This window comes from Podarcis melisellensis (assembly GCF_964234715.1).
Source record: "Podarcis melisellensis genome assembly, chromosome: 9".
Taxonomy (NCBI): Eukaryota; Metazoa; Chordata; class Lepidosauria; order Squamata; family Lacertidae; genus Podarcis; species Podarcis melisellensis.
Window position 1 is genome coordinate 24942561 of NC_138541.1, and position 21799 is coordinate 24964359.

Below are 21799 nucleotides of genomic sequence, written 5' to 3' on the forward strand. Positions count from 1 at the left end.
CAAATACAAGTGGTCAAAGTTCTTTCAGTAGAGTTTGCCAAGGTTTGAGAAAGGAAGGGCTTGTAAGAATTTGTCTTCCATGTACCCACCCCAACCCATCCAATGCAGAAATAAAGCTGCTAGCACATTTGCAAAAGATAAGCAGGGTATGGTTTCAAATTGGTTGGAGCACCACGTGTTGAGATTCCTGTATTTCAGGGGATTGTGCTAGATGTCCATTGGTGTCCCCATCAACTCTACAATTCTATGATTCCATACGATGTTTACCATGGCATAGGATAAATTTGATGAAATATTTCCTAGATAAGCTGTGGGATCTCATCAAGTATGGTTTAAATATAGTTAAGTCACTGCATTTAATAGAAAAAATAACTTAAATACCAAAATGTGTTCAGTAGTTATCAGAATTTACACATAAACTTCAATGACCTGACTGAAGAACATTTTACCATATTAGGAAATGGCCCAAAAGAACTAATTTTAAAAGAAGGTTCATATAAAACAGAGGCTGTGACACTAATCTACAAATGGGATCAATTTGGTACCTTAAGCCAGCGCCTTGAGAATCAATGTTGCAAGTCAATTTTTTCCCAAATGAGGTGCTGATTGAGTTCCATTGGCTTCCAGAACCAGGAAGAGGTTAGCTCTCTAAAACAATGGATTGAATTCAATGAAGGTATATTGTTGGGTCAGATTAAAGGAATACTGCCCTGTGAGATTGATCACATAAATTGCTGAGAGTTGCTGTTAGAATTAGCAAGGGGGGTGCACTTAGCAAGGGTGTGATTTACTTTTCCCAAACCAGTATATCTCATTTAGGAGCTGGAAGAGTCAGCTTTCAACACCACACATGAAGTTAACAAGATCCATCTTCTACAAGAAAGGACAGGGGCTATGTAACATATGTGATGGACTGCACCTTTGACCACAATTGCCACCTGCACCACCAAGTCCAGGAACTGTTCCAGGTACAAACATATTACAGTTACAGATAGGTAGCCGTGTTGGTCTGCCATAGTCAAAACAAAAAAAATTCCTTCCAGTAGCACCTTAAAGACCAACTAAGTTAGTTCTTGGTATGAGCTTTCGTGTACAGTGTGTATCTGAAGAAGTGTGCATGCACACGTGTGCATCTGAAGAAGTGTGCATGCACACGAAAGCTCATAAACATATTACAGTTAGGCAACCCAATCAACTACAATAAAATTTCACTCTTAAGTCAGACTCCCCACTTTTGGGAGATGAAGTCAGGTATTTAGACTGGGAGAAGAAATTGATCTCAAATCCAGCTGTACTATTTTGTAAGCACTGCTAACAGAGGACTCCATTGTGTCAGTTCCTCTCTAGCTTGGGAAGGTTATGTTGCCTTCCTCTGATTCCTGTTCAGGACTCCGAGTTCACCTGCAAATGCCCCTGCTTCATTAGAGCTGACAGCTATGGTGGGCCCCTTTAAATGAGGAGTCTCCTCTCCCTACTCAGAGGTGTATATGTAAGTCTCAGTCAGAGGTTGACTAGTGCTGAAACAGCATTTGAGCTCTGCTCTTACAGAGTGTCCAACCTGAGTCCTCTGTGGCGCTGTCCAGGGTGCCACTGAATCCTGTAACTCTTGCTTCACTTCTCTCCTGCACCCAGACATTGTCCTGCTTCAGTTCTCCTTGCTCTGCTTTTCAGAATTCAGACTTTTGCCTTGGGTCAGAACCCCTGTTATACTGAGGCCACTGAGGCTATTGCTTGGAACAGAACACTCACTATTGGCCCCAACTTCAGCAATGTCACCTCTACTCTGGATCTAGTCTCTGTGTGTTCAACTAGATCATCATATCCAAACACTGATTTAATATTGAGGCAGAAACTTCACTCCTGCTACTTGTTCAAATAACACAAAACTAGGTATTATCCAGCATACTGGTGATACCCAACTCCAAAACTCAGGGCAGTCTCATCTAAAGGCTTCATATAGGTGTCAAACAACAAAGATAACAAAATGCTGGCCCTTGTGCACCTGATTCAAGGATGCTGAGCTCATCTCTCTGATAACTCCAGATGGAACCGCATCTTCTCAAGAGGAAAACTACTAATGCCCACCAGCCATTCTCAGCACCAGAGCAAAATGTGACGGTCCACAGTGCTGAATGTTAATAAGACATCCAGAAGTAGTAGCAGGGAAGAATTCCCCCCTCAGCCTGCAGTCAAAGTTCAACCAACTGGAATGCCAAAGACAGAACAGTGTAATGACAATAGGAGGTAAGTTAAGCAGTGATGTTTGGATTAATATTCCACATGTTTACTTTACTATTTTTTTACTATTTCAGATGCCAGTTGCATAAAAGGGTGAATTAGTAGGGTAGAAGATACCCACATGCCTTCAAACTGAGCATCTGACAGGATGAAGCACCAAATATACAGCTGAATTAAATTAACAGTGCAATCCAGTGCATGTAGGCCAAACTAAACTTGACATTGTTAGCAATGGCATTTTTTTAAAAAAAGTCAGTAGGCATGGGCTCCTTGATCTGGATATGGTCACTGATGGGAACAGAAGGAGGACTGTATCCCTCCCTTTGCCCCCACTACAGTGTAAAAGCCATTTCCTACAAAACAATTGCAAGGGAAGAAAACTCAGAATTTCACAGTGCAGAAGTACATCCTATTGAACTCAGCTAAACTTAAACCATTTCTCATCAGTGTCATGAGTTTTTTTTAATCAAATCATTGTTTTTCACAATGATTTGTTTTCCATCTCGTAAAGCACAAGCTATGAATGTTGTAGCTGATGCTAGAATTGCCTTCTCTGCAAATCTAGTCGTGTCCTCCAACTTCCCTTTCCATAACCCACCATAATGAAAAGGGCGGTAGCCACTTGATGAACCAAAGTACTTCCTGTCTTTCCATTCACAAAACTTAAGAATACTAGCATATAATTCGATATCCCACACTGACTATATACCATTGTATTTATATATTCTTTGCCTGCTTCTTGGCCTTTGTAATCTACAGATAACATTTTTAATTTTTAAAATTTAAATTCTGCTCCTTAAAAAATGTAGTAGCGTAGATCAAGTAATGGAAATAAAATATGAGACATTTTTTAAATTTAGCAAGTTGCTTTACTGAGGATATAAAGATCTAGCATTGTAAGCTCAGGATATTAAGGTTTTAACTAACATTCAAATCATGGCATAAGTAAGACTGGTGTTCTTCCATATTTGCATTATCACCATGAAATTATCTTCTTGAGCCACAAATCTAGAGCTTTAAAACAGTGCTATATACTTGAAGCAGTAACACTAGCTTTACATTTTGATTTCTGGGCTTCTCTGCATAAGATTTTTAGGCTGCAATCCTACAGATCAGCGAGGGAACCAAAGGCAGTTCTTCCACCTGATCGAATGCCCCTTCTCCAGGGTTCTTTGGAGTGGCATCTCACTTGTATGTTACAAAAAAGTACACTTTTCCAATACAGAGACAGCAGGGTAGCACTGAGGGCAGAAGAGCATCCTCACAATGGGATGGAAATAAATGGGATTGAGCCATGCCAGTTCCTGAGGCTGGCATAATTCAGCCTTGGCTTCAGGATGTGTTGGGGAACTGGGAACATGGGAAGACCCTTTCCTGTTCCTAAATTGCTCCAAACATCTATCTTCTTGACCCTGCAAATGTTGGAGCAATGATATCTATAAGACCAGGGCCAAGGGAGTTTCTGCAGTGGTGGGGAAGGGAAACCAAACATTGGATCTCCTCATCCATAGTTGGAGTTTCTCTCCTTTGTGCAATTAAGGAAAGGTTGTAGCTCAGTGGCAGACACATTACTTTGTGTGAAGTAGGTCCCAGGTTCAATCCCTGCCATCTACGGGTAAGGATGTGAGGGAACATTGTCTGGAAACCTGGATAAGTACTGCCAATCAGTGTAGACAATACCAAACTAGATGGACCAAATGTCTGTCTCAGTGTAAGGCAGCTTCCTATGATCTTGGAGAACAAGATCCAAAGTATCCCACTGCTCCTGGGACTGCTGGGATCACCTCTGAGTACAAAAAGGACATATTCTGTAACATATGATGAGGGCTGCTTGTATACCCTGTATACAACCCTGGAGAAGAGGAATCACTATGATAGCCCAGGTCATCACTCAGTACATCCTGAGTGAGAGCAGGAGGTGGCAGGATCCTAGGGAGACTGGCAAAAACTAAGAGCAAGCCAAACAGTGATGGTATCAAAGAGCTATGGCCAATGTAAAGAGATGTCAATTCACTGAATGCTAAAGATGAATATCATTAAAAGTATTTATGTGGACAATGGGACAGAACTCCAAGGAAGGAAGTCTCAGGACCATCTGAGCCCTTCCTGGCTATTTGTTGGGATTAATGGAGGTTAGTGGAGGGTCCATCACTGCCGTGGACCCTCAAAGTCTTTGGCAGAGGCTCTCTTCTGGGAATCTTATCTAGAACAATTCTGCATGCTAGCATTGAACTCATTCTCTCAATGGGGAGCCACTAATGTAAGTTTCTGGCAGATGTGTTATTGCTGTTTTCTGGGAGAGAGAAGGGTGGGAAGGTGGGTAGCACCTTGCTGACTCCCCTAAGCCTCACACCTCCACTTTACATTCCTGGTAAGCAACAGTAGCCCTTCGGCCAGGAAGTTAGTGTTGTGGCTCTGCCCCACCTGGCAAGCCATTTCTGACTCACAGAGAAGAGTCAGATATCTGCAAGCTTGAGAAAACTCAACTACAGACTTTTTTAAAAAAGAAAGAAAGAAAAGAACTGCAAGAAAACCCTGCCACCAAACAGCCCAATGATGACTGAGCATGCTCAGCAGGGATGTAGACAGGCCATTATGAAAGGAGAACAGAAAACTAAAAGAAGAGGAATAGAACTGAATATTCTGAAACAGCTTGGCTGGTTATAACACTGAATGTTTCTCATTTCCCATCTCCCCTCATCACATGCTTAACATACCTAAATATGACTGTTATGCTGAACTAATTTAGAAATTGCATGTGCCTGCTGTACCTTGGGTTGCAAATCCAGTTCCATGCCCACAGCTATTAAGATTATTTCACTTACATGCAGAAAAGTATTGAGCGACAGCTGTATTTTATTCATGAAACATTGTGGGTAAAATTTTGCATTTCCTTCTGTGCCAGTTTCTGCAATGCAATGAGAACATCACAAAACTGAGACAATGAGCTAAACTTGACAGGACGCCTGCTTCCTTAAATAAGAGACATCAGTATATAAGGTACAGCAGCACACAATGAGTGTGTATCATATAACAATATGTAATGTGTGCAGAATATATAACAATGTACGATATTTAGGCAAACCTATTTTTCAACTGTGAAAAGAAAGGAACGAGTCCATGCACACACTCCAAACTGCCTGATCAGTGAAAACTTCAGGTCTTGGCAATGTAGAGTCGGTTCATCTAATTACAGATCAAGCCAATCAGTTAATATCGTGTAAGGCTAGAGGTCATCAGGCCCAGCATAAGCAATTAGCTCAGTTTCTCCAGTACTGTTAATACCTGCACTGCACTCCTGATCTGCAGGCCTATTCCCTAGGCTGATTGCCCTCTGTCCTATTGCTTCAAGTAATGTAAATTGTATCTTGTCCCTAGGTAATCGAGATCAGCGTTGTCTTGTCTGTCCACTCGCTGCTGCTGCCCTCTCAGTGCTGCGATAATGGTTTTGGTGGGCAATCAGAGGAGATGCCTTCTTGACTCATCTCTCATAATAGGTTGTCCTCCTCAGGCAAAATTGAATAACCCCCGATATGGCCTGGAGGCAAGCAATACAAATTCAATAAGTCTGCAGTGTCAATGTCCTGTCATTTTTTTCCTTCTTCTTCTTCTTCTTCTTCTTCTTTTTTGAGAGCAAGTAATTATTCTGCACCAACATTCAGTAATAGGAGGGGGCCCAGAAATGCTTGTGAGACCTTCGTCCGCATACCTAGAGTTGTCACATTAACGGGATATTCCTCTAATAAGAAGGAATTTCATCTCCTTCTCATGCCCCTTTGCTCCCAGATTCCTCTCCTCCTGAATGTTTCACGTTGATGTTTTGCAAAGGCTTTTACCAGCAGCATCTGTGGGAAAGTTTAACAACTTCACTGCCTGTTGTTTAATATTTTCCACTTTTATGGGTTACAGTTGTGCTGTCTATTTGCTTTTACTGATTTGTCAAAGATTTATTATAAACCAAATACAGCTGTTCCTCCCTTTCCATAAACTGAAGCTATTTTGGCAAACCTATTTTTCCACTATGAAAATAAATTCAAAATCTCTCTCCTTCCCTTGCAAAGAGCATCAGCATCCAGTTGTTATTTAGTGGTGCTGATTGGGTGCCAAATTGGTGGTCGGCTCACTTAGAGGAAAGAAAATGCATATGATTAAAAAATAAACAGCAAAGGAGACAAGCCATGGCTTTCTCCCCTCTTCTGGCAAGGTCTAATATTAGTCTGTTCAGGTCCCCAGGAGGAATGAATTATAATATTAAGGAGGAAAACTGTAAATTCAAGCCATTTATGTTGCATTTACTTTTGGGAAGCATAGCATTTTTAATTTAGTTACCTAACCTTTACCTTTGGGTAATGGTGTTATTAACCTTTTAATAAACTTAGATGCATTTTCTCATCACAAGTCTTTTCTGACTTTAAAAGGTCATACATTTGACTGAGACATTTTTTTACATCTGGCCAAGGACAGTATGTAAGGCCTTTCTCCACCCATAGGATCCTGCTGTAATCTAAGATCTGTAGCTGAGATCCTGCTTGTGTGGCCAGTGGTAAAATCAATTAACTTGGTGAGGACTGAGCCTTCTCAGTGGTGGCCCTGTAATTGTAGAAATCTCTCACTTGGCCCCTTCAGTTTTGGTGCTGGAGGAAGCCTTTAAATCAAAACTTTTCACCATAGAGAATTTTGGTGATCTCAGTCTCTCGTACAACTATTTATCTCTTTCTACTGCTTTTCTTTCTCTCTGCAGGCTGCTTTGTGAGGGCTTAGACCTGAAAGGTGACTGAGAAATAAACTGAATAAACAAATAGTGAGTAAAAGAATATTTTTTGTCGACTACTTTTTGATGCAGAGGGGAATGTTATTTCCTCCACTAGAAGGTTATTTTTCCCTCTTTTTCCAGTAGGAGAACTTCACTTTTGCTTCAGTTTGTGTTATATGGGACCTTTCTCAGGACAGAATAAAATGTTTGGGCTGGTTGATTTGTTTTTCACAGCAAGGAAGCTATTGCTTTATTCATTGAAAGAAACCTTTATCTCTTCCCTCTTGAGAACTATACAAGGGGAGTAATGAAGAGTGCTGCATAAAAGCAGAATAAGCAGTTTCCATGACTGGTTGACGATTGATTATTGTGGGGATGTCTCCCTATGGTAGCTTGTCATGATGCTTTTTTTGACAACCTTCCTCCTCTCCCAACATGAAAAGGGCATTTTGATGTGCATTAATTTGGTTTGCTAACTGGGACAAAAAGTGAAACACTGCTACCCATGTTTATGCTGATTTGGTTTCCCCAAGCACTTAGCTTCAAAACAGAATGCCAGAAATAAACACATCTGATTCCTTGCAAAATGCATTCCCCTTATTGGGAAGGTTTAATAGCTAAGGGTTTTCTCCTTTTCTCTCCCCTCCTCTCTTTCCACCACTAGATTAAAATGCCATTTATAAGACAGCCTCAATATAAATTCATTTAGCCACAGGAACTTGCTGCTCATTTATTGTGGTGACATTCCACCATAAAATTAATCTCCACTTGTGCTTTTGCCGGTTAATCTTCACCTTTTGCTCTTTGAAATTTTTTTAAACACTGCCTTCTTTTTGTTCACAAGCCCTGGCAATGAACTGAACTGCATTGCAGCAGCCAGCACAGTTTGAATATATATTTTTCTCAATACAAAGCTGGAAAAAAATTCCACAGCAAATCTAGACCATTATGTAACACGACAAGGAAATATAAATTTAGACAAATAAAACAGTGGAAATATTCTGGGCTGCTGCTGCTATGGGTCTTTTACACACAATATAGCATGCTTTTTTGTGATCCTCTGGCAATGTGAATGTTCAAACAGTGATCACTTGTCAAGCTGCAAAACTCTCATATTTTACTCATATTCTCCACCCCCATCATTCAGTCTGGACACTGAGGTCCAGCACTGAGGGCCGTCTGGCGGTTCCCTCCCTGTGAGAAGTGAGGTTACAGGGAACCAGGCAGAGGGCCTTCTCGGTAGTGGCGCCTGCCCTGTAGAACACCCTCCCATCAGATGTCAAGGAAATAAACAACTATCTGACTTTCAGAAGACATCTGAAGGCAGCCCTGTTTAGGGAAGTTTTTAATGTCTGATGTTTTATCATGTTTTTAATATTCTGTTAGATGGGTGGGATATAAATTATTATTATTATTATTATTATTATTATTATTATTATTATTATTATTATTATTAATGTGGTAAATTCCTAAGAGGGATGCAAAGGCAGAACCCTCCAGATAAATGATGCACTTGAACTATCTTCCACTGTCCACCTTTAGAGAGTTGAATTAATATATTCTGCATCAAGCTGGTTGTGCGGTTAAGGGAAGACCCGGGTGGGGAGGAAGAAAGGGATCTCTTTGTACGACAGGTTCTCAACTGAGAGGGCAAAAGTGGTAGTTTCACACAATGGAAGAAGTTTGAGTATAGCAGTGGTGGGAAGCCTTTGAGCAGAAAAAGTAGTGGTTTAAAACAAAGGCAGAAGTTTGAAGAAAGCAAGGATGGAGGACAATGTCCTTGTATAAAAGGATTTTCTAGCTGCCAAGGCAGAATACCGTCCAGAATACCGGTTTCTGAGAAGAAAGACTCATTTGACCTTTTATTAGGGCTCAGTTGAGGCAGAGAGATGGAAGTTAGAAACAGCCAGATCGCCAGCCACTGTGAACAGGAGCTGGTCCCAGCAGTGAGTGAAAGAATGGCAAGTGAAGGTCCTTCTGAGTTTGGGCCCCTGAGCTGATGCCTGACCTGACAAACTGCTTTTGCTGGACCTGACCAGAACTCCCTTCAGCTATTTTGACTAGGACTGATGGAAAATGATGTCCAAAACATTTGGAGGGACCAGGTTGGCAGAGGCTGGTCTATACACTCTCTGCCTTTAGACGCTACTCATAGGAAGGACTCTTAATTGCATACTTATAAAGAAAAGGCTCTTTGTTGCAAGGAGTAAAGGTTCTAAACCCACATATATCCATCAGGTTTCTTCAGCTGGTGTAAGATCCTGAATCTCCCATATAATACATTAACTGGGATTTTCTCTGCATTTGTATGATTAATTCTTTCAGCCATTAGAGAGTTTCATTACCATACTGACCTTACTGAGGCTCAAACGATATGCAAACATTTGTAATGACTTCCAATGATGCATTCAGATCAGGAAAAGCTGCTCCTCGTGGATTGGGAGTAGCGGAGTGGTAGGCGATGGGCATATTCAACGGTTTCTCCATCTGCTGTTTCAACATCTAAGTAGTTTCCTCCAGGTGACTTGTAACTCTGTGAGGGGTAAACCACAGTCCCCAGAATGCTTTGAGAGAGAGAGAATGCATGATGAATGTGCTTTGAAAATACAGTGTGTACACAGTCTAAGATTCCAGGCAGGTTCCCCTTTGGTGTGGAGGTGTAGCAGCTATTTTAGTAGGGAAGTATAAGCATGTACATTCATTTTTCAGTTGCACCGGGGAAAATTATTTACATAGAAAATTGTGTGTATGTTTACCGATGACTCATTTGCCTGTGATCATCTCTCCCAACAAACTTCAACAGTAATCAGGAAACTGAGGGATTAGGTTACTTTCGCTACCTATATCAAAACCCACACATCAGTGGGAAATAAGACAGAGAAGTATGTACTTCTTAGAAACTTACTGGGTAAATAAATTTAGTTTCATATTGAATTGTTCAAAGGGAGAAGCCCTGTCTTTTCCAGGGGATTCTATGGAACTCTGGGGCATTTTCGTCACACCCAGTATTAGAAAGGATAATGGCCTCACCTGCAACTGGGTATCGTCTACACACTGTCTGGTTAAATGTACTTTAACTTTTTAATAGAGGGCTGAGGGTTTAAATCAGAGTGAGTTGTAGCAAAGCATCTCAGACAATGATCTGATCAATCATCAGAGGGTCAGGCAAAAGCAAAACCATTTTTCTTCTCAACCAGACGTATTCTTGTGCCTGTAGAAAATATACTGTTGGTGAATTTATTGTTTAGGAAACATAGGTGACAGCAGTTTGGAAGAAAGGGAAGGTATACATCAGCAATATCACAAATCTTGCGAATGAGTTGTAAAACCAAATTCCATAGCATAAATTAAAAGTTCCATTGTGAGGTTTGCCTGCTAATTTTTTCAGTAAAGAGCTGAATGTTTGGTTTGAAAACCCTGTGTCAATTTTTCATTCCACTTTTCAGAAATAGTTGCAGCAGTTTTAAAAAGAGAAGGCGAGGGGAACTGGCCAACAATCTAGCAATGTATTTTAAAATCAATTCCCACCACCCGCAGTAATTACAGGGTAACCTTGTGGGAAACGTGGCTGCCTCTTATGTACAACATTCTGATTAGAGCATCTGTTGCTGGTCTGTTAAATTACCTTTTAGACATTACTGAGGCACATGAGATCTGTGTGAATTTCCCTTCATTCGCATTCTCAAGGGACAAATGGAGAGCAACATCTTTTGGACATTGTCTTAGAACAGCCTCACCCAGTCTGGTGCTCTCCAAGTGTTTTGAACTACAATTCCAGTCAGGCCCAGCTTGCAGTGGCTGGGGGTTGATGGAAGCTGTTGTCTCAAATATCTGGAGGGCACCTGGTTGCCAAAGACTGTCATAGAATATATAGTGGGATAGTGGATGCTGAAAAGGAATCCATTTTGTTTGAGAATGATGCTAGACAATACATGGTTCTTAAACCACACAATATTCAAGGGAAAGATCCTCATTTTTTGTAAATGGACCACATGGATTTTAGACTATGTGTCCTTCAGGAGTCCATATGTTCTCCTGTACCATTTGACATCCATATAAAACAGTTGGGAGTGGCCATCTGGGAATCTGGAATATAGTGCCTTCAGGAAGCCAGTGACACACAGCTGTATCTCTCCATTCCATCTGAATCAAGAGAGGTCTGCAGGTGTTGGACTGGTGCCTAAAAAAAGTGGAGCTGGATGGGAGCCAATAGACTATGTCTGAAGCCTAGTAAGAAATGAGTGCTGTGGGGCAGGTGCTTTTTGTGTCTGGGAATTATATGGATGACCTGCTTTGGGAGGGGATGTACAGGCTCATAGTCAGCAACAGTCAAGCTAAAACTGAGCCCTATCTAGGATCAGCACATTGTTGATAATTGTAAGCTCCTCCTTCATTGGAAAGTGACTGTTCGATTATTAGGGCCCAGACCAGACCAGGAGTCTTTTCCTCTGACAGAGCAGAGGAGACTCTCATTGTACTGGGGCTTCTGAGATGGAGTCCACTGAATCAGAGCATGGCAGTGAGATATCCTCAGGCCAGAGGGCCCCGGGCACTGTGATCTACTCTTGTGGAAGTGATTCTGGGGCTTGCCCCCTATGCAGTTCCTCTTCTGACCAGAAGAAGGGGAATCTTACCCCAGGGATTATGACATTCAAGGGAATTCATTATCAACCTCCAATTCTTAAGTCTACTGTGGGTGATATACTGTATATAAAAACATATTTGCAAGTGATTTTTCACACAGAGCTTTGACAGACTGGATTTAGAAAAGAATATGTGTAAAATGGATTTGGAGTTGAATAGACCTATCCATTCATCCCTAGTCAGAAGAATACTGTATCTCTAATTAGTTCTCTTCAGTGCATTTATAGTGTGCGGGCAGGCATATCAGACTAGATTGGAAGAAGATGCATCAGGAACTGTATCCTTTAGCCACTATATTTCTCTTTTCAGTGTATCATGTTCCTTTCCTTGCATTAACTCTGAACATTCAGAAATCAGCAATGGACGCATTAATCCATTCCTGGGGAAAGGCCATCCAAACTTATTTATCTGTCATGGTGAGTCCAGCACGACATCATAAATTGCTTGAGCCATTGAAAAACAATAAACTGAACATGTTACAAGAGGAGACAGTGTCTTTCATTGGTATTGCTTCTTTCAAGATGACAGGAGACCTCAAGAGGCCTGAAAATTCTTAGTTGTACGCGTTTGTGACTAATAGGTGGTTTGATGTGACAAGGGCTAACTGTCTAGGGAAATTGAAGCATCTTTAAGCTCAAAACCCTTTGTGTCTCATTCTTCTTTAGGTTATTGTTGTGAGGTCTGTGGGGGCCTCTTTTACAGTTTGCATTTACAGACAATATGCGATCAGCAAGATCTCTGTAGTTTTACTGTCAGTATTGATCTGCTGTCATTCAGTTCTGTAGCTAATTTGCTTGTTAGCAATAGTTTTTCAAGTAAGTGATAGTTTGGGTTGCATTTTAAAGACAGCCTACCTATATAATTATGAAATTATTTTCTACAAAGATGAAGCAATACGATACGTCCACAGAATGTTGCTGAACTTTTAAGGTATGAAAAAACATGCTTTCTAACACTGACATTATGTTAGGTGCATGCAATTTTTTCAGATTTTGGATTTATGTGGTTATAGAAATGCAAATATCTCAATGTCAGAAATTAAATTGTATGTTTTTGGTGCCAATCTGAGCAAAATTTCAGATTGGAGTGGAGGTTTTAGCTTCTGTTGATTTTTTATGTACACATGTTCAAATCTGGGTAAGAGGATTTTTGCGTCAGGCTGAAAAGTCAAATATGAAAAAAATTGAGGTTGGACTATAGTTAATACATTGTATCCTATTTGAGGAAGATTCTCCAATATTCTAAGCATGGCTGATAAGAATCTAGAAAATCTAGAATCTAGAAAAATGTTATTTTTGATTAACAGCAGTTTCTGGGCTTTTTTCAAAGATATTAGAAAAAGTGTGCAGGGATCATAGCATCAACTTGGAAGGGACCCTGAGGATCATCAACCCCCGCCCCCATGCAGGAATCTCAACTAAGGCATCCATGATAGATGGCCATCCAAACTCTGCTAAAAAAAACCTCCAGTGAAGGTGAGTCCACCACCTTCCAAGGGAGACCATTCCACCGTCAAATAGCTCTTACCACCAGAAAGTTCTCCCTCATGTTTAGTCAGAATCTCCTTTCTTATAACATGAATCCATTTATTCAGGTCCTACCCTCTGGAGCAGGAGAAAATAAGCTAGTTCCATCTTCTATGTGACAACCCGTCAGATATTTGAAGATGGCTATCATATCTCCTCTCAGTATCTTCTTTACCAGTGTAAACATACCCAGCTCCCTCAACTATTCCTCATAAGCCCTTGTTTCCAGACCCTTTATCATCTTGGTTGCCATCCTTTGTTCCACATTCCAGCCTGTCATTCTTCTTCTTACATTGTGGCATCCAGAACTGGTGTAGTCCAGGTGTGGTCTGACCAAGGCAAAATAGAACGTATCATTCTACCCAGTTTCTCACAAAGAATAATGGATTTAACAGCACAATCCTACACATTTATACTTACAAGTAAGCACTGCTGAGTTCATCTGAACTTACCACAAGGTTACATGTCTTTTTATTATCCCATTAGAGCTTCTCAGCTTGGATCCTGTGATTCTTTCTGATCTCCTACAGTACACCTTTGTGCCCTCACCCTTTGTAATGGAACATGTTGACTGCTCTGATTCTTGGAGTCAAAATAGAGACTTTGAAAGAACAGGCAACATGTCACTCTTTCTGAATTTATACATTACAAATGCATTAGCCAAGTAGGGGGATAATCATACAGTACCAATCTATTGGGTTTAAACTGTGGCCTGGTTAACCAGTGGACCTCCAATGCAAACATTCCATATATATATATATATATATATATATATATATATATATATATATATGCAGGTTTTGGTGTCCTCGGGTGTCTTCCCGTGTAAAAGTTGGGGTGTCTAGGCGACGTTTCGACGAGGTCTCACTCGTCATCTTCAGGCTGGTGCTTTCGGCTTCTTGTTACTGGAACAGAGCAGGATCTCAGTGTTTGAGTTCCTATAAATACTGTTGAGGGGGTGTGGTGTATAGCCTCCAATGTTCTGGGCAGAGAGGAAGTTCCCAGGCTAGTGTGCCTTTTCTTCTTTTGTTCCTTAATTACTTGAGGGATATCTTGAGTGATTTCTTGAGTGATATCCTGAGTACCACTTAGGTGGGTCATTAGGTGTGGATTAGTTGCTAAAGTCTTTGTGTCTTGACCTCTTGAACTTTGTGAAGAGTTTTTCTGAGAAGATGGCTGTACTGCACTTAGTTGTGCTCTGGCTTGGCTTCGTGTATAGGGGCGAGCTGTGGTTTTGTGGCCTGTGTCAGCCAGATCTGTGTAGGGATTGCAGGGGGGTGCAGCATCCGGAGGTGCCACCATGGTTTGGCTACTGGATGGTGTCTGTAATTTATCTGTGGAGAGGGTCTGGGTTTGGGTCTGGTGTGGTTGATTGGTGATGGCGTTCTGTGTGCCTCTGGATCTGGTGTCAGTTTTTGTGGGGAGGGCTAATTTCCAGATGTCTGGCAAGCGGGATGTGTCGTCACGCTTGTTCATGTTGTGAGGGTGTTTCTCTATCTCGATGGCTTCCATGATTATTCTCTTGTGGTGATGTTCCATGTTAAAGAGCAATTTGGAATCTGCAAAATTAATTTCGTGTCCTGTTTCTTTCATGTGTTGGAAAAGAGAGGAAGTTTTTCCCAAACCCAGACCCTCTCCACAGATAAATTACAGACACCATCCAGTAGCCAAACCATGGTGGCACCTCCGGATGCTGCACCCCCCTGCAATCCCTACACAGATCTGGCTGACACAGGCCACAAAACCACAGCTCGCCCCTATACACGAAGCCAAGCCAGAGCACAACTAAGTGCAGTACAGCCATCTTCTCAGAAAAACTCTTCACAAAGTTCAAGAGGTCAAGACACAAAGACTTTAGCAACTAATCCACACCTAATGACCCACCTAAGTGGTACTCAGGATATCACTCAAGAAATCACTCAAGATATCCCTCAAGTAATTAAGGAACAAAAGAAGAAAAGGCACACTAGCCTGGGAACTTCCTCTCTGCCCAGAACATTGGAGGCTATACACCACACCCCCTCAACAGTATTTATAGGAACTCAAACACTGAGATCCTGCTCTGTTCCAGTAACAAGAAGCCGAAAGCACCAGCCTGAAGATGACGAGTGAGACCTCGTCGAAACGTCGCCTAGACACCCCAACTTTTACACGGGAAGACACCCGAGGACACCAAAACCTGCATTCCTGTACCCGTGAAAATCTACGAAAGCATATATATATATATATATATATATATATATATATATATATGGTATGTGTATGTATATAGATATATACGCTGAAGAATCAACCAATTTTTGGAAATTAAAATGTGACACTTAAACAGAAAGGTAATATCCTGCTCTCTAAAGCAAAGCAGGGAAGTCATTGTCAAGATAACAAAGTTAAAGAAACAATATGCAACTGTGAACATTTAGAAATTTCTAAATGTTAGACTATTGTTTTAGACAGCCACTGAAAAAAAATTATTTCAGCAAGCCTAATTAGACATAATTTAGTTACCCATATTCATTTTAAAAGTTTTAGTGATTTTATTTGTGTTTTAAGGATAATTATTTCACATATAAATGTTTGTTAAGCTTTTGTGAATTTCAGCTGTGTTTTATTTACTATTTTATTATATTGCTTAAAGGGTTTTTTATTAAGCAATTTATAAATGTTCCAAAATAAATAAACACAACAAACAGAAATATACTGTTGTGAGGATAGCTTGTCAATGGATGACACAAACCATTAGCATTTCTATAAAACTCAGATTCCGGATGTATTCAAAACACACGTATTTTACATGATTGACTAGAATTGCAGATTTAGTGTAAAATCCTAATTAGCTGAAGTCAATGTGAAAACTCCTATTGATTATATTCCCAAAGCAGTTTGAGACTGCATGTCTTCTAATTACAGTAGGCAAGAGATGTGATTTAACAAATGTTCCCCTATTGAATAGAAATAAAAAATGCATAAGAAAAGTGTTTCTTCCATCTTATTGATAGCTAAAGAGCATCACTTTTCTGCTACAAGTTTGTTTGTTTAGTTCCTCCTTCCTGTAAAAGCTCTAGCCTTTTTCAGTAGTAATAAGCTAAATATAAATATCTCAGACTCTTACCTATTCAGAGCTATCTCTAATATGGCTGCATTCCAAAGGTTTGTTGTTGTTTTTTAAATCCACTATATATTTTGGAAGGTGGTTTCTCTGTCCCTTTGCCTGTTTCTTTTTTCTTTATGTTTGGACAGCTCTTTTTTCAGGGTGGGAGAGCAGCGAGAGACCACAGCAAGAGAGCTCGCAGCATCCACAATGGCTGCCACAATCTCACGTGAACAAACGGGATGTCCCAATTTTTTCCAGGGCACTTAGCAGGTATGCTATTACTAACGCTGATAATAAAACAGATTCACAAAGTTAAAGACAAGCTCAGAATTAATATGATTGCAGCTTCTATCTAGCAAACATGGGCAAAGAAATTACTCCAGGAAGGCCACTTGAAACAGGTGAGTCTTTAACACCTTCTAAAAAGCCAGAAGTGTGGCTGGACATTGCAATATTACTGGAAGGGAGTTCCAAAAATGAGGCACTGCACAGTACAGTCTCTCTTTCTCTCTCTCTTGTGGTTGCCCACTTCATAGACCAAGGAAATGGACACAACAAGAGGTCCTCTGATTGAGATCTCAGTGTGCTGGTGGGATGGTATTGGTACAGGTATAAAACCACTTAAGACTTTCAAGGTTCAAATCAGCACTTCAGATTTGGCCTGGAAATGCAGTGGAAGCCAGTGAAGGTGGTTTAAAAGAGAAGTTATTGAAACCTTCAGGACACTGGTGGCTGCATTTTGAACCAGGTGAAGTTTCTGGACTGTCTTTAAAGGCAGCCCCATGCAGAATGCATTGCAGTAATCTAGTCTGGCCCACATCACCAGAGCCTGCATTACTGTGACTAAGTCTGCCATTTCCAAAAAGGGCTACAGTTAGCATACCAGCCCATACTGATAAAACTGTCCTGGCCAGGTCCAACATTCTTCAGCAAGAATGTCAGATCTTCAGCTGGCTTTTAATGGCAAGCTATATGGAGGTAGGCAGTTACTAAAAATACCTACATAGGTTTCATATGCGATGTGTCATATGCTCCAAGCCTTCAGAACACAACAAGGTACACATAAATAAAAGGGCAATGCCCTTTTAGTGTTTTCTCACCAGGTTCCTTAATGATGGTACTTTGTTTCCCTCTCTCCCTGGCTAATAAGGAAAAGGAAATAATTTTAAACACACAGGCAATTAAGTTGTCGGGAAATCAATAAGGATTCTTCTCATTTGTAGATCAGATTTAGGAAGAATTAAAACTCAAACCTGCATAATGACTTTTTAAATCTGCCAGCAGCCTGCCTGAGCCACTTTTTCATTTATTTATCTGTTGATCTAGCTGCTTATTTATTTAAAAATAAGGTTTATCAATGGGAAGAGTTAATTATAATGTTATGAATGTGATACAGACCACAGCTTAGGCAAAACATTGGCTGAAGTAGCATGTGCTATTCAAATCGCTTGTAAAACTTAGTGGAACAAGTGTTTTACATATTTCGTTAAAGATATATTAATCTCATCTCACAGGAGCTGTCAGTGTTACAACTAACCCCGGAGCTGTAAAATGAGCTGTAAAATGGATTTGATGTTAGAATATTTATTATAAGTTTTGTCATTATGGGTAAGATTAACGATACAGCCCGATGATAGTCTATTGCTCTTTGTGATACAGTGATGTCTAATACAAGAACTGCTTAGTAATTATAGCTGACTTAGTGGAAATAAAAGGGCATGGAAGGGGCATGCTGGAATAATTATGAGTAATAGAGAGACAAATGCTTTGAGCAAGGTAATAGGGAGATAGCAATTTCATGGGGCTGATTGTAGAAAGGGTTAAGTCCCAAATAAGTTGGCAGCTTTAATGCTAGAATAAAGTTGTAATTTATTTTTGTTCAACTGAATTATAAACCAGAGATTTGCTCGATATGTGAGATTTGTCTTTGGGGCTCTACGCAGAGGACTGCATGTAAGCCACATGGTTAACTCTGTCCCAGAGATGTTACATGCACATTATCAAATCTGAAGGCAGGCATTCTGATCCACCTAAGGTGATCGGTGCATGGGAACAGGGCTTCTCTTCTCTTTGATGTCTGTGTTTGGGAAGGGGGTGCCTCAATCACATTTTGGTGGGGCTGAACCCAGACACTCCCTTCCCCCAACTTTCCCAAACACGAGTTGACAGCATCGATCATTTGGTCAGCTGGAAAAGCTTTGCTTCGGAGTAACAGGTCTGCAGGGATGCTAGCAGGATTTCCTGGATCAGGTATACTATATGTGCATTGGGGGCCCTGCATTTCCCTCACAATAGAACTGCTGATTAATTTAGCCTGGACTACCTAACAGGGTTGTTGCAAAGATGAATGGGAGAATAATGTACATAATCTTGAAGTCCTCCCCTCTTGCAGCAATATCCTGTAGTGATATAAATAACATTTTTGGAAACAACCAAGAAGTGGAACATAATGACAGAACATGACATGTGGTACAGACTGAACCCCATCCTCATGTGCATATCAGGATCAGAACTCCTGAAAAGTAAAAAAAAAATCCTTCCAGTAGCATCTTAAAGACCAACTAAGTTAGTTCTTGGTATGAGCTTTCGTGTGCAAGCACACTTCTTCAGATACACTGAAACAGAAGTTTCCAGACCCTTCTATATAGTGAGAAGGTGGGGAGGGGTATTACTCAGAAGGGTGGTGGGAATGGGTGATTGGCAGATAGCTGTGATGAGCCTGTTGACGACTCTTAACGACTGCAATAGGTCTAACAGGAAAAAGCAAGGGGTGAGAAGGTGAAAAGTGGCTTTGTCATGTATAATGAGATAAGAATCCAAGGTCTTTGTTCAGACCAGGTTTCTCCATGGTTTTAAGTTTGGTGATAAGTTGTAATTCAGCAGCTTCTCTTTCCAGTCTATTTCTGAAATTCCTTTGTAGTAAAACAGCTACTTTGAGATCTTGTATAGAATGTCCTGGGAGATTGAAGTGTTCTCCTACTGGTTTCTCTGTCTTGTGATTCCTGATGTCCGATTTATGTCTGTTTATTCTTTGGCATAAGGTCTGGCCTGTTTGTCCAATATAGAGAGCTGAAGGACACTGTTGGCATGAAAAGTAGTTGGTGTTGACAAAGTAAAAAAACACACACACAAAAGTACATTCCCCCCCCCCTGGAATTGGTCACTGGCAATTTGAGAAAACCTGAGTTGGCTTTTGATGGGAGTCATGCCTTGACCAGTGCGTTCATCTTGGCCTCCATTATTGGAATTAGCACATTACCATCTCTGTGGTTTGCAGGCTATAATATTAGGTCATCCGGGTTTGTGTGACTCACCCCCCCCCCAGCAAGATAATGGGGAGCGTATTAAAGCATTTTAAAAGAATGAAGGACAAACGCTGACAGTTATGATCATGATGTAGTTATTATTCAAAATACTTACAGATTTGGTATCTATAAGGGTTATTGATGAGATAAAAGATCAATGTTAGGCTCATGTACACAGACCACCACTTCATCAACTATAAGATCCTGTACTTCCTTGACCTTCTGCGATGGTAATGAGATTGACTTCAGTACTGAGCTGTTATCTATACCTGATAAAGAACAAATTATACAATCAGCAGAATCAAACAGTGAAACTTTACCACCTCAAGCTTCGTTGGGGGCGCCATCTTTATATGCTCTCTAGTTGGGTGGGGGTGGGGAGAGTAAACTCCCTGGATATTGATTTCTGCTTAACCTATTGTCTTCAGATCTTCAGGCATTATTGCTCAGTGTCTCCTATTCTGTTTTCTTTCTTTTTAAGGAGAGAACATAAGCTCCTTCTGGACCAATGCCATATTCCATCTAGTCCAGCACCCTGTTCTCACATTGCAGGAAACCCACAAACGGGATCCAAGCACAAGAGCACCGTCTGCTCCTACAGTTGCCAACAACTGATATTCAGAAGTGATACTGCCTCTGACTATGGAGGCAAAGTATAGCCATCGTGGCTGCTGTGCTTTGCACCAGACACAAACCAATCTCATTTTATAAAGTAGTTTAGTTGAATGTGCATATATCATTTGAAGCATATCCCTGGAGAGACTGGTGAAATTAAAGGTAAATGCACTGAACACACAGACCTGAGTCAGGCCATTGGACCGTCTAGCTCAGTAGGATTCCTCTTCAAGGTTTGCCCATTATTATTTCTATTATTATTTATTAAATTTCTGTACCACCCATCATTTGAGGAGCACAGAGCGATTTACAATACAAAACACAAAAATACATAAAATAGTAACAACAAGAATACCTCCCCTCAAATGGGGCATTATAAGTTAAAAGGTAAAGGGACCCCTGACCATTAGGTTCAGTCATGACCGACTCTGGGGTTGCGGCGCTCATCTCCCTTTATTGGCCGAGGGAGTTGGCTTACAGCTTCCGGGTCATGTGGCCAGCATGACTAAGCCGCTTTTGGCAAACCAGAGCAGCACATGAAAACGCTGTTTACCTTCCCGCTGGAGCAGTACCTATTTATCTACTTGCACTTTGATGTGCTTTCGAACTGCTAGGTTGGAAGGACCAGGGACCGAGCTACGGGAGCTCACCCTGTTGTGGGGATTCGAACCACCGACCTTCTGATCAGCAAGTCCTAGGCTCTGTGGTTTAACCCACAACACCACCCGCGCCCCACATTCTAAGTTAAAGATAGTGCTTAATCAATTCGTATAAACTATTCCTTCCCAAGCTTGTGTGTTGAACCTCAACTACTAGATTTAGTTTCCATACATGTGCTAGTAACTGTCAGGGTTATCAAACAAGGTCATGTAGAACTCACCAGCAAGACTGTTAAGTGCCCTTGAGGGGACAGTGCACAGTTAATTCACTTTGCCAAAAACAACAACACCAGAGCCATCCCAGCCCAGATGTCCAGAAGAGGAATTAATATGAACATTAAGAATCTGTGGGATTGGGAAATGGGGTGTCTGTACTGAATTCTCCCTTCCCATGCGGAGGGGAATGTATAGGGGTACACGAGGGCATCATCAAGCACACAACCTTCTTCAAGAGAAATCTCAGGATCAAGTGAAGATTTGAAATCCTGCCATACTCTTGGAATGCCATACTTCTGTGTATCTCCTTCCCGCCCATCCCTCCAGCTCCAGCCTTTTATTTCACTGATTGCCAGACTAGGAGTAGAGTTTCTCTCTCCCGCAATGAATGGCATCTGATTTCCAAAACCCCTAGAGGCCAGGCATAGTTGCTATAAGCATTCCTATCAAGTCTATGGTGAACAAATAATTGTATCTTTCTGATTGTACTTACCACTAGTGTCTTAACATCCTAGCCTTTGCATAATGTTTTAAGCTGTGAGGTTTATTTTAGAATCAGGTGTGCAATTAATCTGAATGAGTAATTATTTTAACTAAATGGACTGTGTGCCTGGCCAAATTAATTTTAAGCCCCAAGTGTTTTTTATTCACAGGGCCAAGGCTGGGTGTTGAATAATTATCTACATAAACTTCTGTTTTATTTTAGGGATTGCACTCCTCAGTCTGTTTGGCACTTGGAAACGGCCCTGGAA